Source organism: Phyllobates terribilis, unplaced genomic scaffold (assembly GCF_046119375.1).
Source record: "Phyllobates terribilis strain yellow unplaced genomic scaffold, ASM4611937v1 Scaffold_9__5_contigs__length_417890890, whole genome shotgun sequence".
Classification (NCBI taxonomy): Eukaryota; Metazoa; Chordata; class Amphibia; order Anura; family Dendrobatidae; genus Phyllobates; species Phyllobates terribilis.
In genome coordinates this window covers 141,936,722-141,951,728 of record NW_027362769.1, presented here as the reverse complement: position 1 = coordinate 141,951,728, position 15,007 = coordinate 141,936,722, and the positions used below count along the sequence as shown (strand labels likewise).

The 15,007-nt window shown below is 42.0% G+C and overlaps 1 protein-coding gene across 3 annotated transcripts in view; it reads left to right on the top strand.

Annotated features, from left to right (window-relative positions):
* Positions 1-15,007, top strand: part of TANC1 (tetratricopeptide repeat, ankyrin repeat and coiled-coil containing 1) — a 201,844-nt gene that overhangs the window by 100,651 nt on the left and 86,186 nt on the right. The window lies entirely within an intron of this gene.

Here is a 15,007-nt window from a genome sequence, read left to right as displayed (position 1 = left end):
GACTAGTCCTGTTGATAAGTGTTAACCTGCTAATTGATTGGTGGTATGAACTGTGGGACCCCCAGCCATCCTGAGATTGTGGCTCAGAAAATCCCCATAGCCTGGAGGTGACCGGGCACGAGCTCATCTTCGCCACTCATTTTCCTTGGGTCTCCTGGAGATGGTGGAGTAAAGATCTCTGCATTGCTCACTTCCCCATAGAAAAAGGCCCCATTGCAGCTGGGCATTTCAAAACCCCATTTTTGAGATTTTTCGGGGGTCCCAACAGTCAGATCCCCAGCAATCAAGTATTCACCTATACTGTGTATCAGTGATAACTTGCCGAGTTGCTACCATGTCTATAAAAGATTATTCTTAGAATAGAATTGTATCCCCTGAGGATCGCTGAAGGTCCAACCCTGGGACCTCCAGCGATCCTCAGAAGGTGCTCTGGATCCTCAAGGGTGGGACGGAGCCCGATTCTTGGGGTTTCAGAGCCTCATTTTTATCATTTCTATTTCCCAGCAGTTGGACCCCCATTAATCCGTTCAGCAAGTTATCTCCAATCCTATGGACAGTGGATAACATGCTATTTATTGGCCATTTAATGTTTTTCTTGATCTTTTATTGGGATTTGCTCAAATCGGAGCAAAGTGAAAACTTTAAAACTTTCATTTTAGTTTGTTATTAGTGAAAACACAGAAAATGTGTCTTCGGGAAACTGAAATTTTTTGTTATCAGCACTGGAGGATAATGTTACTTCTGAGAGTCAATCATGGAGTTTATAAAACATGTTAATGTTCTCGGGGGTCTCTGGTGTGAGGGGATTGTTTTAGAATCAGATTACGTGTAAATTTGCCTGTAGGTATGGGAACCGTCAGCTGTTAATTGTCTGCATTGTTATGACTACAGAAGGATTTGGGGACCTTGAACCTTGAATATATTGTGCCAGGTCTCTGAAGTTGCAACTGTCTTGAATATCTGTGGCGTAAAGGAACAGATTTTAAAGTGTTTTTCTTTTTTAAATATTATTGTAAAATATTGCAAGGCAAATATTTTACTTTATCTGCAAGTGTAAAAGCTACTGAAATGATGCATCCCATTTTTGCAATTTTGCTTTTGCTCCTGTTTCCCCCTTGACGTGACTTACATTGTCTGACTGTCTTCAATCAGTTTTGCAAATCTTAGAAGCAGAGAGGGAGAGGACTGGACTTCCTGAAGGAGACTAGCGGCTTATAGAGTCTTATAGACCGTTTTCCATGGGTAAAAAAGCATGCCAATCCATTCTCTGCCAGAAAGAAAGAACGATCTCGCTAGTGCCACCTAGTGGAGGTAGCTATCTTTTTGAAATTAGTGTCCTACCCTTTAAAGGGATTTTCCAGTGCCTATCTACTCTTATCTTGAGACAGGAGGTGCTGATGATGTTGCATCAAGGACACTTGCTCACATGGTAGTTATCATGCGCGGGCATGTGTGCAATACCTGCTGGCCATGCAAGAGACCAGGCACACACATGACTGCATCGTTATCAATGCCTGTAAGTGAGGGGCGCTGTAAAATCTCTCCAATGATCTGGGAAAATTATTGACAATGTTCCATGGGGAAAACCCTATGCAAATCCGCTCTCTCCCAGAATGAAAGAAAACTGTGCCAACTATTGGCGGTAGCTACTCTTTTTTTTTAAATCAGTGTTTGACCTCTTAAAGGGGTTTTCAATTGCCTTTAGCTACCGCATCGGGTGAAGGGAGGCGCTGATGTGTCAACAGGTGCCTGCATGGACGTGCGCACAGCCGGCAGGTGTCTTGCGTGGATCCTAGAGTATTGAATAAGCCAGGTATCAATACCTGCCAGCTCTGCAGTACACAACCGCTTGCAAGCACCTTTTGATGCGACTTCAATTGCTCTTCTGACCTCCTAAATGCTCTTCTGACCTCCTAAATGCTCTTCTGACCTCCAAATGCGCAAGTGCGAGGCATTAGAGAAACTCTTCAGGCTAGGGTTACACGTCAACCTATGTTGCGCAACACCAAAATCATAGTATTATATTGTAATATCACATCTAATGATTTCCTTGGGTTATCACCTACAACCTCCTGTAACAGTCAGATGTTTCCAAAAGAGTTGGATTTTCTAACTAGTTGCATGCAACTCGCTTGTCATAGGCTTAATGCAAGTCGCATGCGATATGTCTGTAACTTTGGTGTGTTATTGATGGCACATTCACAGATCTAGTATAGTCACAGACAAGTTGCACAGATGTTTTTTTCCGCGTGACTTTTCAGAAAACCACTGTTGCGTAACACGCCGCTGTGCAACCCCCCAGAATTATTGATCTGGGAGAGCGCTAATTTGCAAATCCTAGAAAAAGTTGCTACTTTTTTATTTTTCTTAAACCATTTTTTTTTATTTTTTGGTAAGAAAACATTCTTGATTTTGCATTTTTAACAATAAAGTGAGGACTGCACAGCAGCGTATTGCACATCATCGCCGTATACAGGTGAATGCAATATGCATCCTGTTAGTGTGAACACTTTGATATGTTCACTAGTTGCCTGCTCCGGGTCTAATGAGTATGATCAAGTGCATGCAAGAAAGAATAACATCAGACACACAGTCGGATGGCACAGCTCCAAGTGACCTATAAACAACCCGAACATAGACTTATATAAACTCTGTAAAGGGGCTCAGTTAGCCCTAGAATGGGAGTAACCAGATGTATTCATTGGTTAATGGATTGGGCATTGGGCAAGTCCATGGGCGGATCCATGAGGTCATCAGGGTGGGGTGGTCCATGAGGTCATCAGGGGACGTGGTCCATGAGGTCATCAGGGGACGTGGTCCATGAGGTCATCAGGGGACGTGGTCCATGAGGTCATCAGGGGACGTGGTCCATGAGGTCATCAGGGGACGTGGTCCATGAGGTCATCAGGGGACGTGGTCGGTCCATGAGGTCATCAGGGGACGTGGTCGGTCCATGAGGTCATCAGGGGACGTGGTCGGTCCATGAGGTCATCAGGGGACGTGGTCGGTTCATGAGGTCATCAGGGGACGTGGTCGGTCCATGAGGTCATCAGGGGACGTGGTCGGTTCATGGGGTCATCAGGGGACGTGGTCGGTTCATGGGGTCATCAGGGGACGTGGTCGGTTCATGAGGTCATCAGGGGACGTGGTCGGTTCATGAGGTCATCAGGGGGCGTGGTCTCGATCAGGTGTCGCTCTGTGATTGGTTAGTCCTTCTATAGAATTCAGCTTCCTCCCGAAACTTCCTTGTAAGACAGGGTGTAGTCATAAAGTAAGTCTCCACATGTACAACAGGATGTAGTCATAGGTCCAGTCGCCTTCTTGCATACCAGAGCATGGTGTGATGAAACAGGAAATGGCAGCCATCTTTTGATCTAAATAAGTTTATGTAAGGTAAAATAATACACTCTATGGGTCTTTTCTCTCAATCTCCTATGTCTTGAGGTTAATTAAGTATTTGATCCTATACCTCTCCTCAACACATCCCACGATATTCGGGGCAGTAGTAGGGGCTGATTTATTTTGATTTTGTGCCTATTTTTGGCCTCTGGGTATCATTGTGTATAATCACCAGGGAGCCCCTACTTTGCCCCTTATTTAATTTATACACAATTGTGCTTTATTGTTGGGCACAGATCCTTTGTATGATGTCCATAGGCGGCAGGTTTATATGGCAGCCATGCCTCATTTCTTTGGCGCGGTATTGCTTCATGACACAGTGTCCTAATGGGACTTGTCATTACCCCTAATGACTGCAGTAATAAAGAGTTTTGCTTTGATGTAAAGCTCATTTATCCTGATAGGATCTTTTTATAACGGCTGTTGCAAGATAATCGGAAAGGAACACAAGTCGCCATCTCCATTTTTTTTTCTTGGCATGGACTTCGCCCTATATTGGAGGAAGGGCTGGGAAAGGAGCGGATGACCTCATTGTGTTTGTTTTGGACGCACAGGGCTGATTTCCGTAATAAATCTTGGAATGGATATAACTGGCGGAAGGATTTACTTTATCTGTGTTTATTGCATGTGTTTGTTTTTTTTTTTTATAGATTTTCGATCTTTAAACCTAGGTTACACTACTTTTATGACATTTTTTGCATCTGATAGTCCCCAGGTTGTTGTTAAAGGGGTTTTCCAGAACTTGGCTTTTGATGGCCTATTCTTATCAAAAGTAATCAATATCTGATCTGCACGGCTCTGACACCCGGCACTGCCACCCATCGACTGTTTGCACCTCCCTCAGCGGCTGGATGTCCATGGTGTACAGAGCCAGAACTCCACAGCGCTGCCCACTGTGTAGTGGCCATTCTTGGGTATTGCAGCACAGCTCCTAGTAAAGTAAATGGGAGTTGATCTGCAGCACCTGAGAAATGGCCGCTACACAAAATAAAGAGCTCTGATGTTCCAGAGATGAAGACAGATATTGTTTTTTTTATTCCCAGGTGTTGAACCCCCATTGATCTGATATTGACTATTTATCCTAATCATTGGCCATCAATGTCAAAGTCCTGGTAAACCCCTTTAATGATTTTCCAGACCTGAAAAAATGGTGCCGGATTATTTCCTACAAGTTGTAAATATTCTCATATCTCTTTGTGAAACTAGGATTGATAATTTTTTAAAGCTGTCTTTTTGAGACTAAGAGCCTTAAGAATGATACAAAAAAAGATTCAAGTCCAAAAAGGTTGTGCTTATACATTCCTTTGAAAAAAATTTATTGCGGTCATAACTTTTTTTTTTTTCTTGCAGAGCTCCAGTTCACTTACATAGATAGATATAAATTAAAAACAAAAAAACATGCTGGCTGCCTGTAACCACCACAAGGAGGAGCTCGGGAGTTTACTTCATACTGCTTTCCTATTGATTTAAATGCTTAAACAGTCTGCAGTGTGTTTCCTAGCTCCCTCTAGTGGTGGCTCCAAGGAGCAAGTTAACTTTTAAATTTGTGTCTCTGCAGAGGATGTGGAGCTATGTTTAAGAAAAGAACTGACCACTGTGAAGATGCGTGAAGGAATGCAATGCCATATTTTTAGCCTAACAAAACAAACACAAAAAAAAAGACAAAACACGTTGCATTACTTATCGTTTTCTGCATATTTGCAGCTAATATTATAGTTAGGTGGTGCTGTGGGCATCAAAGAATAATCTTGTATTGGTATTTTTGAGTGTTGAGGTAGGCGAAGGCTCCTGTTCCATTTATATTATTCACACCTCTTCTCCTGTGATCGGGTCTCCTGTGATTGGGTCTCCCGGTACTCGAACTCGCTTCCCCCTGTTGTCAGGCAGCAGCTCTCTAGGAGCCACATCCCATAATAAATTATAATATTCACACTTCTTCCCCTGTGATCGGGTCTCCTGGGACTCGAACTCGAGTCTCCATGTTCTCAGGCAGCAGCTCTCTCTAGGAGCCGCAGCCCATTATTCACACCTCTTCTCCTGTGATCGGGTCTCCCGGTACTCGAACTCGCTTCCCTGTGTTCTCAGGCAGCAGCTCTCTAGGAGCCACATCCCATAATAAATTATATTATTCACACTTCTTCCCCTGTGATCGGGTCTCCTGGGACTCGAACTCGCGTCTCCATGTTCTCAGGCAGCAGCTCTCTCTAGGAGCCACAGCCCATAATAAATTATATTATTCACACCTCTTCTCCTGTGATCGGGACTCGAACTCGCGTCTGCATGTTCTCAGGCAGCAGCTCTCTAGGAGGATCCTGTTCCATTTATGCTGGCATCCAATGTTTTTACCCTCTGGTTTGATAATAAGATGCTGTAGGTATACTGATGACGGACCTGACCTTTTTATATTCTTTTTATTTTTATGGGCTAGTCGCCAGTCAATAAATAAATTGCATGCAGCGTTTTTTGGATTTGGCTATGGACGGTGCACAAAGAGAACTTTGCATCAGTTATCTCCAGCTCTGTCCGGACTTATATATATGGAAGCCCAGCCTGATTGGATTGTGCTCCTCAGAGGGGCTTCTCGGGCACTGTGACCTCATTTCCTGCACTGTGCTGTGGAATATGCCGGCCCCATAGGATTCTCACTCACACTTCTCCAGAACACATTCCAGTTTGATGGGAAGTGAATTACCTGCCAATTTTCCAGCTATACACCGCACATACTTTCCATCTACCACTACAACTGTATTATTTCAGAATTTTTTTCCCCATGTGTCTCATATTTGGCAGTGCTATATGGATTTGCAAAAGGGGTTTACTTTAGTAAACGTGGGCACCTCTGTGGGATTATTCTACATTATTCTGGCTGCTAAAAAAATCCGATCATGTCAAATGACTTAAATCTTCACATCGTTCCCTAAAACGCGTGTCCTGTTACTTTTGGCATAAGGAAGAAATGCGCAAAATATGCCCAGTGAAAAGACCATTACTTTTCATATGCAGAAAGAAGAACTTAATGCATCCTTGATTAACTAAATTGGGGCATACTAATGTAACAGTGGGAGTATTCTTGCCCAAGACATGCCTCTTTTAGCTGCAAAGGATGGCATTAATTTCTGTATTACTATACATATTTTGAAGCAGATCCTCTTCAAAACCCGCATCAAAATCTGTGTGCGCATACTGATGGAAGAAACTCTGTTGGTTCTTTCGTGACCCCATCCATGTGCTCAGTGAACGGTGCTCGTCCAACTACCACTTTGCTGTAATTCTTATTGTTCAATTTTACATCTGCAATTCAAGAGATGGCAGGATGTCAAGAGGTAAAACTTCAAATATGGTATCGTCAGCTGGTCGTCCATACTTGCCCCAAACTAACCTCCCCTAGAATGATTACTCTCCTCTCCGCTGAAGTCTAAGATTTTCAAAAAATATTTTAGATGTAAAAAAATTAAGAATTTTGTATTTAAGATGTTTGAAAATGTCTCTTTATCACACGTGTTAGACGCCTTCAGGATTCTGTGAGACCAGAGACAGTCAGATAAGAGCGAGGGCAGTGAGGATGCCGGTCACCTCCATGGTGGACCTGGCGGACAAGAGTGACCTTGCGGATAGTTGTGTGTGTTTGCTGCACATGTTTGTGCCAGGAGAGCTGCTGTCAGCAGTGTTTACCCGGCTTGGCCCTGACTATGTGTTTGGTCAGCTGGCTCGGAGAATGACTTGTCCTGCTGTGTCAGCCACAATCGGGCAGCGTCCCCGGCACAATGAGTGGTAAAGCGCCCTGTGCTAATGTCCTCCAGAAGGCTGAGCTGCAGAGGGAAGATGACACGCGTTGTCCTTTTGAAGTGGGCGACAGTCTAATAAAAGACCGTACTTATCTAGCTTTCTTTAAGTGGAGATGTCTGTTGGGGTTCAGCTGTCGGCAGCCCCTATATTTAGTTTTAAACTAATGGCTCCATCTATCCCCACGCAGATTAGAAAAAAATAAAATATATATATATATATATATATATATATATATATATATATATATATATATATATATATATATATATATATATATATATATATATATATATATATATATATATATATATATATATATTATATATATATAATATTAGTACAGACCAAAAGTTTGGACACACCTCATTTAAAGATTTTTCTGTATTTTCATGACTATGAAAATTGTACATTCACACTGAAGGCATCAAAACTATGAATTAACACATGTGGAATTATATACTTAACAAAAAAGTGTGAAACAACTGAAAATATGTCTTATATTCTAGGTTCTTCAAAGTAGCCACCTTTTTGCTTTTATGACTGCTTTGCACACTCTTGGCATTTTCTTGATGAGCTTCAAGAGGTATTCACCGGAAATGGTCTTCCAACAATCTTGAAGGAGTTCCCAGAGATGCTTAGCACTTGTTGGCCCTTTTGCCTTCACTCTGCGGTCCAGCTCACCCCAAACCATCTCGATTGGGTTCAGGTCTGGTGTCTGTGGAGGCATCACTCTCCTTCTTGGTCAAATAGCCCTTACACAGCCTGGAAATGTGTTTGGGGTCATTGTCCTGTTGAAAAATAAATTATAGTCCAACTAAACGCAAACCGGATGGAATAGCCTGCCGCTGCAAGATGCTGTGGTAGCCATGCTGGTTCAGTATGCCTTCAATTTTGAATAAATCCCCACAGTGTCACCAGCAAAGCACCCCCACACCATCACACCTCCTCCATGCTTCACGGTGGGAACCAGGCATGTAGAGTCCATCCGTTCACCTTTTCTGCGTCGCACAAAGACACGGTGGTTGGAACCAAAGATCTCAAATTTGGACTCATCAGACCAAAGCACAGATTTCCACTGGTCTAATGTCCATTCCTTGTGTTCTTTAGAACCAAACAAGTCTCTTCTGCTTGTTGCCTGTCCTTAGCAGTGGTTTCCTAGCAGCTATTTTACCATGAAGGCCTGCTGCACAAAGTCTCCTCTTAACAGTTGTTGTAGAGATGTGTCTGCTGCTAGAACTCTGTGTGGCATTGACCTGGTCTCTAATCTGAGCTGCTGTTAACCTGCGATTTCTGAGGCTGGTGACTCGGATAAACTTATCCTCAGAAGCAGAGGTGACTCTTGGTCTTCCTTTCCTGGGGCGGTCCTCATGTGAGCCAGTTTCTTTGTAGCGCTTGATGGTTTTTGCAACTGCACTTGGGGACACTTTCAAAGTTTGGCCAATTTTTCAGACTGACTGACCTTCATTTCTTAGTAATGATGACCACTCGTTTTTCTTTACTTAGCTTCTTTTTTCTTGCCATAATTCAAATTCTAACAGTCTATTCAGTAGGACTATCAGCTGTGTATCCACCTGACTTCTGCACAACACAACTGATGGTCCCAACCCCATTTATAAGGCAAGAAATCCCACTTATTAAACCTGACAGGGCACACCTGTGAAGTGAAAACCATTTCCGGTGACTACCTCTTGAAGCTCATCAAGAGAATGCCAAGAGTGTGCAAAGCAGTCATCAAAGCAAAAGGTGGCTACTATGAAGAACCTAGAATATAAGACATATATTTTCAGTTGTTTCACACTTTTTTGTTAAGTATATAATTCCACATGTGTTAATTCATAGTTTTGATGCCTTCAGTGTGAATGTACAATTTTCATAGTCATGAAAATACAGAAAAATCTTTAATTGAGAAGCTGTGTCCAAACTTTTGGTCTGTACTGTATGCACACACACACACACACACACACACACACACACACACACACACACACACACACACACACACACACACACACACACACACACACACACACACACAAAAACACACACACACACACAAAAACACACACAAAAACACACACGCGCACACGTGCATACGCAAATATATATTTATTAATATTTGGATGGGTATGCGAAAAATTTGCCTAGGAGTAGTATTACAATAGTAGACTAATATCTAAATTCTATCCAGTATATGTAAATATATATAGAAGTATAAATAATATATAAAATATATACAGTATAAACTATTACAGGTGTGGATAATATGCTGCAAAGTAAGAAGCTTTCCTAATTAGAAGTGTCAATAGTTTATTTTTAATAAAGTGCAAAGTGACTATACAAAACTTCTTAATGACATTGGCTGGATGTTTGGGGTTGTTGTCCTGCTGCAGAATAAATTTGGAGCCAATCAGACGCCTCCCTGATAGTGTTAAATGTTGTAAAGGTATCTGTCTGTATATCTCAGCATTGAGGACACCATTAATATTGACCAAATCCCCAACTCTATTTTCTGAAATGTAGCCCCAAATTTGCAAATACCCTCCACTGTCGCGTGCTGACACTCATTATTATACCACTTTCTAGCCTTTTGGGAGCAAACTGCAGTCTGTTGGAAGTCAATTTTGACTCATCAGTTCAGAGCAATTGCTGCCATTTTTCGGGACCCGTTCCTTTCTTTTTAGGCACTCCAGTCACTTGGCCATGTTTCATTGTTGCAGTTATGGCTTTTTGAATGTAATTCTTCTATGAAGATCACTTCTGGCCAGACTTCTCTGAACAGTAGATGGGTATAGCTGGGTCCCACTTGGTTGATGCCAGTTCTGAGTTGATGGCACTGTTGGACATTTTCCAACTTAGTGCAACAGATGTGACCTATTATGCTTACTTTCCTTCTAAGTTTCCTTTGTCACCACTGCGTCTATGGTCCTCAATAGTGTTGAGCGAGTATGTTCTGTTCCGAGTATGCTCGGGCAAGCTCCGAGTAGTTACAGCTGCTCGGTGATATGGTTAAATCGCTCCCGTGTGCATGATTTGCAACTGTTTGACAGCTTTATTACATGTGAGGAATGTGTAAGAATTAGACATTCCTCACATGTAATAAACCTGTCAAACAGTCGCAAATCATGCACACGGGAGCGATTTAACCTTATCACCGAGCAGCTGTAACTACTCTGTGCTCGGCCCGAGCATACTCGGTGAAAGGGTTAACAGAACATACTCGCTCAACACTAGTCCTCAACATTGATCAATTTTTCGACGTCTTCAGAAGAGCTTGAACAGCACATCTTAAAACCCCAGTCTGCTCTGAATTATCTGCCTGGGAGAGTCCTTGCTGATGCAGTATAACTACCTTGTGTGCTGTTTCTGTGCTCAGTCTTGCCATGGTGTATGACCTCTGACATGAAACTATCTTCCACAACCTCACCTTTTGAAGCAGAGTTTCTGTTCCTTACCCAATTTCAAGCCTCGTACACAGATGTTTCAGTTCATGACTGTGTTTCACGCTACATATGAAAATGATGATCACTGTCACCTGTTTGGTATAATTGGTCACTCAATCACCTGACTGTAATCCCACAAAATCCCTGTCTTTATGCATGTGTAACTAGAAGAATTTATGCTCTTTTAAAGGCAAAGGGCTGTCGCACCAAATATTGATGTGATTTTACATTTTTTTTTGTATTTTGTTAATTGATAAAAACAAACTTACTTTGCAGCATTTTTTCCACACCTTCCTGAAACTGTCACAATCCTGTGTGTATGTATATAATATACGTGTGTATGTAACCCTATATAATGCCAACTTGTTCCACAGCACTTTACTCTATATAGATGTATTGTAGAGTTCTATATTTTCATAGGAATCTACAGGAATCGTTCCAATATATATGCCATGAACACACATCTGTAAGAGCCAGCAATTGTGCCCTCTTGTGGTCGCCATCTTTTATGCCCAGTGGAGTTTTGTCTTTTAATTCTTTTTTTTCTTTCCTCTTTTACCGTGATTTCTGACAAGTGCAATTTTCTCTTTTATAACCTGTGAGATGTAGGACAGAAAATCCTGTACAAATGGCTGACCGCCGTGCATGCGCAGCCACCTTGCAGCACTTGAGGAAGCCTCTTTCTCAAGATTAAATAGGACAATCTTTTTTTTTTTTTTTTTTCTTAAATGCATGTGTTTTGGGCAAAAAAAACCCCATCATTTTTACAATTGAATTTAATTAAAAATATTGCACCATTTGGTATTTACTGCCTGCAAACTCAAGTTTAATGTGGTCTGTGGTCATAAATCAACTGAGTGGAGATCAGAAGCGTTACATACTCTCTTCTTAGACAAAGCTCACTGATAGATTTTCAGTTACCTCATTCTGCAGGCAGAAATAGCCAAAAGGAAATGGAAAGGAAACTGCAAAATTTTTCATGAAACCAAATTGCAAAAATGATTTAAAGCCCCAATTTCGTATATTTAGGTAGAAAAAAATGATGTGGGTATATTAGTTTTGTGATGCTCTAGATAAAGCTCATAATTTTTTTTTGAGGGGTAAAGTGATTGTCATAAATGATGGAAGCGCTAATAGAAATTGTGCTCCAAGTGAAGCCCCTTAGTGTTTCGAAAAGGTACAATCCCCTTTCATGCCCCCACAGTGCATTCACCCCACACTGACTGATGGGGCTGTGATGCTGACTGCTTCCTGCTCCACCCTTGTATTGATCTGTATCTGCGTCCCAAGGATGCAGGTACAGTTCACATTGAGACATGTGGATGACCAAATCCGGGAATGTCCTTCTGGCTCCGGGACGGTTGGGCCGTATGGCAGTCGTGCTCCAATAAAACAATTTTGTGTTGTCTCGGAATAGTATTGGGAATATTGTAAGTAATAAGTCGCCGTTCACACGGGTGACAATGTGTCCGACATGTGTACAGTGGATTCTTCCCTCTCAGGTTGGTCGATTGATGGGAAGAAAGCGGTAATACATTTCGGTTACATCGTGCCCTCTCGGCGCCTCTCTGCCACCTCTCCTGTGGTCACTGCAGTGACTGACAGGCAGGAACAGGTGTCGGCCACTCGAGCAACTGGGACACTTACATGGCCGTTTTGTGCTCCTATGCAATACATGCAGAAAAGAGAACCATGCGAGTTTCAAGAATGGCCAGCGTTCTTTATGGCATGGGCTGCAGGTTTCACAGTAAAGCTCTTTCCTGGGGCGACATTACTTGGGAGGAGGTATCAGCGGGGGTAGAAGTCATGGTAGTGCCTGCTGCACTCGGCATTATTCTTGCCAACAGAGCCCAACTGACCAGGAAAAATCCATTGTCCTCTGCACTGCACAGCAGGCCTGTGCTTATGAACAGCATACAATCAGCGCTGCAGTATAAAGCATGGACTTTTGAGTAGTTTTGACTTTATAATACTCTCTTCTAGTGAATATAAATAAATGAAACTGAATGCAAAAACCCACCTTGTAAATTCCTATAAAGCATGTTAATAGCAATGCATGTATGGAATGGGGTATATAGAGAGCTGCAGTTCCTGTATCAGGGGTGTCTCTAGATGGGGAGTCCCATAAATGGTAGAAGTGGAGGGTACAGGCAGCGTTCCCAACCTGGGGAACGCTGCCTGTACCCTCCACTTCTACCATTTATGGGACTCCCCATCTAGAGACACCCCTGATACAGGAACTGCAGCTCTCCACAGGCTGATGAACCCCTGTCTTTTGTTAAGGTACTTATATCCACTAACTTAGGCATTCTACCCCATGCCTCATGATACTGATCCGTATCCCCTCATTGTTGCAGCTTCTGACTGGAACTTCTCTCTACCTTCTATGGTGCCTTCCTACTAAAATAAACTTGATACAATAGCGACTTAATGAATAAGGCCAGTGTGGCCGAAACGTCTACCTATTGTCGCCTTCACCACTGTTATTTTTTCCTACATTTCATTTGTATAAATAAATTGGCACTAAAAAGCAAAACTTCCTATGAGTGTGCGATGAATTAATTTTTACATGCTTTTATTTTTTATACAGTTGACAGATTCTATCCATTGTCCAGTAGGTGGCAGTATTATGACTTGCTTTTCCAGTATGAACATGCAGGAAGACGTCTTTTGTGTTCCATTTAATTGCTTCCAGTGATTGTTTCACATTCCTGTCCTTCCGGCACATAAAGCAACCTGTAGTAAAAGTTTAACCATCTCATTGGCTGGTGCAGCTGCAGTATAGTATTGCTCAAATGTCTGGATTTCCTAGTTTTCCTCCAGTTCCCCATTTTCCCTGATTATTTTTTTTTTTTTGCACAAGGTGCACTGCATATTTAAGTTTACAGCAGAAAAGTAAGGGGAAAAAAACAAAAAAAAACCCCACTTGTTTAATACCCTGCAGTTTTCCAGTGGTCTCCACTAGTCTTTTTATTCCTTATACCATTGGCGTGCGATACATGTGAAAGCTGCAGCCGATTATTGGCCAGCAGCTGGTACGAGACTGCAGAGGTGATTGGCTGCAGTGGTCACATGGATGTACAGGCCGTCATTGTTACAGGGAAATGAGCAAAAAAACACAGATGGAGAGGGGACACAATCTGTGAATCTGTGTGGTGAGGCTGGGATTGAACAGCTGAGTATTGTTGTGTTTTTTTATTATATATATATGTATGTATGTATGTATGTGTATATGTGTATATATATATGTGTATATATATATATATGTATATGTATATGTATATGTATATGTATGTGTAATAGTTTTTATTTATTTTTGGAAAATAAAGAACCACCATTTTTGTTTTGATTCACTGTAGGGATGCAGTCAGGTGGCCATATGGGTCGGACCCAAATCGGATCATGATGCTCGGACTGGCCGGTGGCTCTCCCAACCCAAGCGTTGCTGATGCATAGAAATGCATGAAACGGTCACTCTCAGGTTCGGAGAGCCGCCGGCCAATAAGTGCACCGCGTTCCTATCTCGGCCCGACTTATGTGGCCGCCTGACTGCCTCCTATTACCGCTTGTTCACACCATACGTTTTTCACTTGATTTTCTTGGTAAAAAGTAACTGCTTCCTTTTTTACAGTACCAGCAAAATGAATGAGATGTCTGAATTCTCATGCACATGTTGCTTATTTTTTCCTTGCGGATTTGAAGCCGTTTCAGATCTGCAGCTTGTCCGTTCTTCCAGTGTTTTTGGAGCATTTCTCATCCAGTCAATTGAATAAGAGAATAATGCATGGAAAGAAAGTCAAAACTTTCCTATTTTACGCAGCATTTTACCTGCCGATACACGTTTTTGGTGCAGAAATTCCTGTTGCAAATACTTAGTGTGCACGTACTCGAACAGTAAAGAAAAATCAACGAAAAATGCTGGAGTGTTGGCAGTAAAAGTGCAACTTAAGATACCCCCTGTTTTTTTCATTGTGTGCATTTTTCCCATACATTTGAATGGGTGTGAAACGTTGAAAGAAGTGATATGCTGATTTGAAACTGCATCAAATCTACAAGGAAAAAAAAAAGCAGAATGTGCAAGCAAATTTCCAAAATCTCATGCATTTTGCTGATACTGTAGAACGCTGCGTTTTTTCACGTGAAAAAAAATGCGGCAAAAATGCAAAGTATGAATGAGCCCTATGCTGCAAATACCCCACCGCTGCGGATTTACTGCTAGTAGGATTTTTTACTGTTGTAAATCCCTAACAACCCCTCAGCTCTTTATGGAGAATAATCGGTTGCTGGGTTATTGGATGCATACACCATTGCAAGGGTGCTTGTGTTCCTTCCATGCGCCTTTTTATGTACTGTATAGCGGCTGGCTAAACTACAACTCCTGT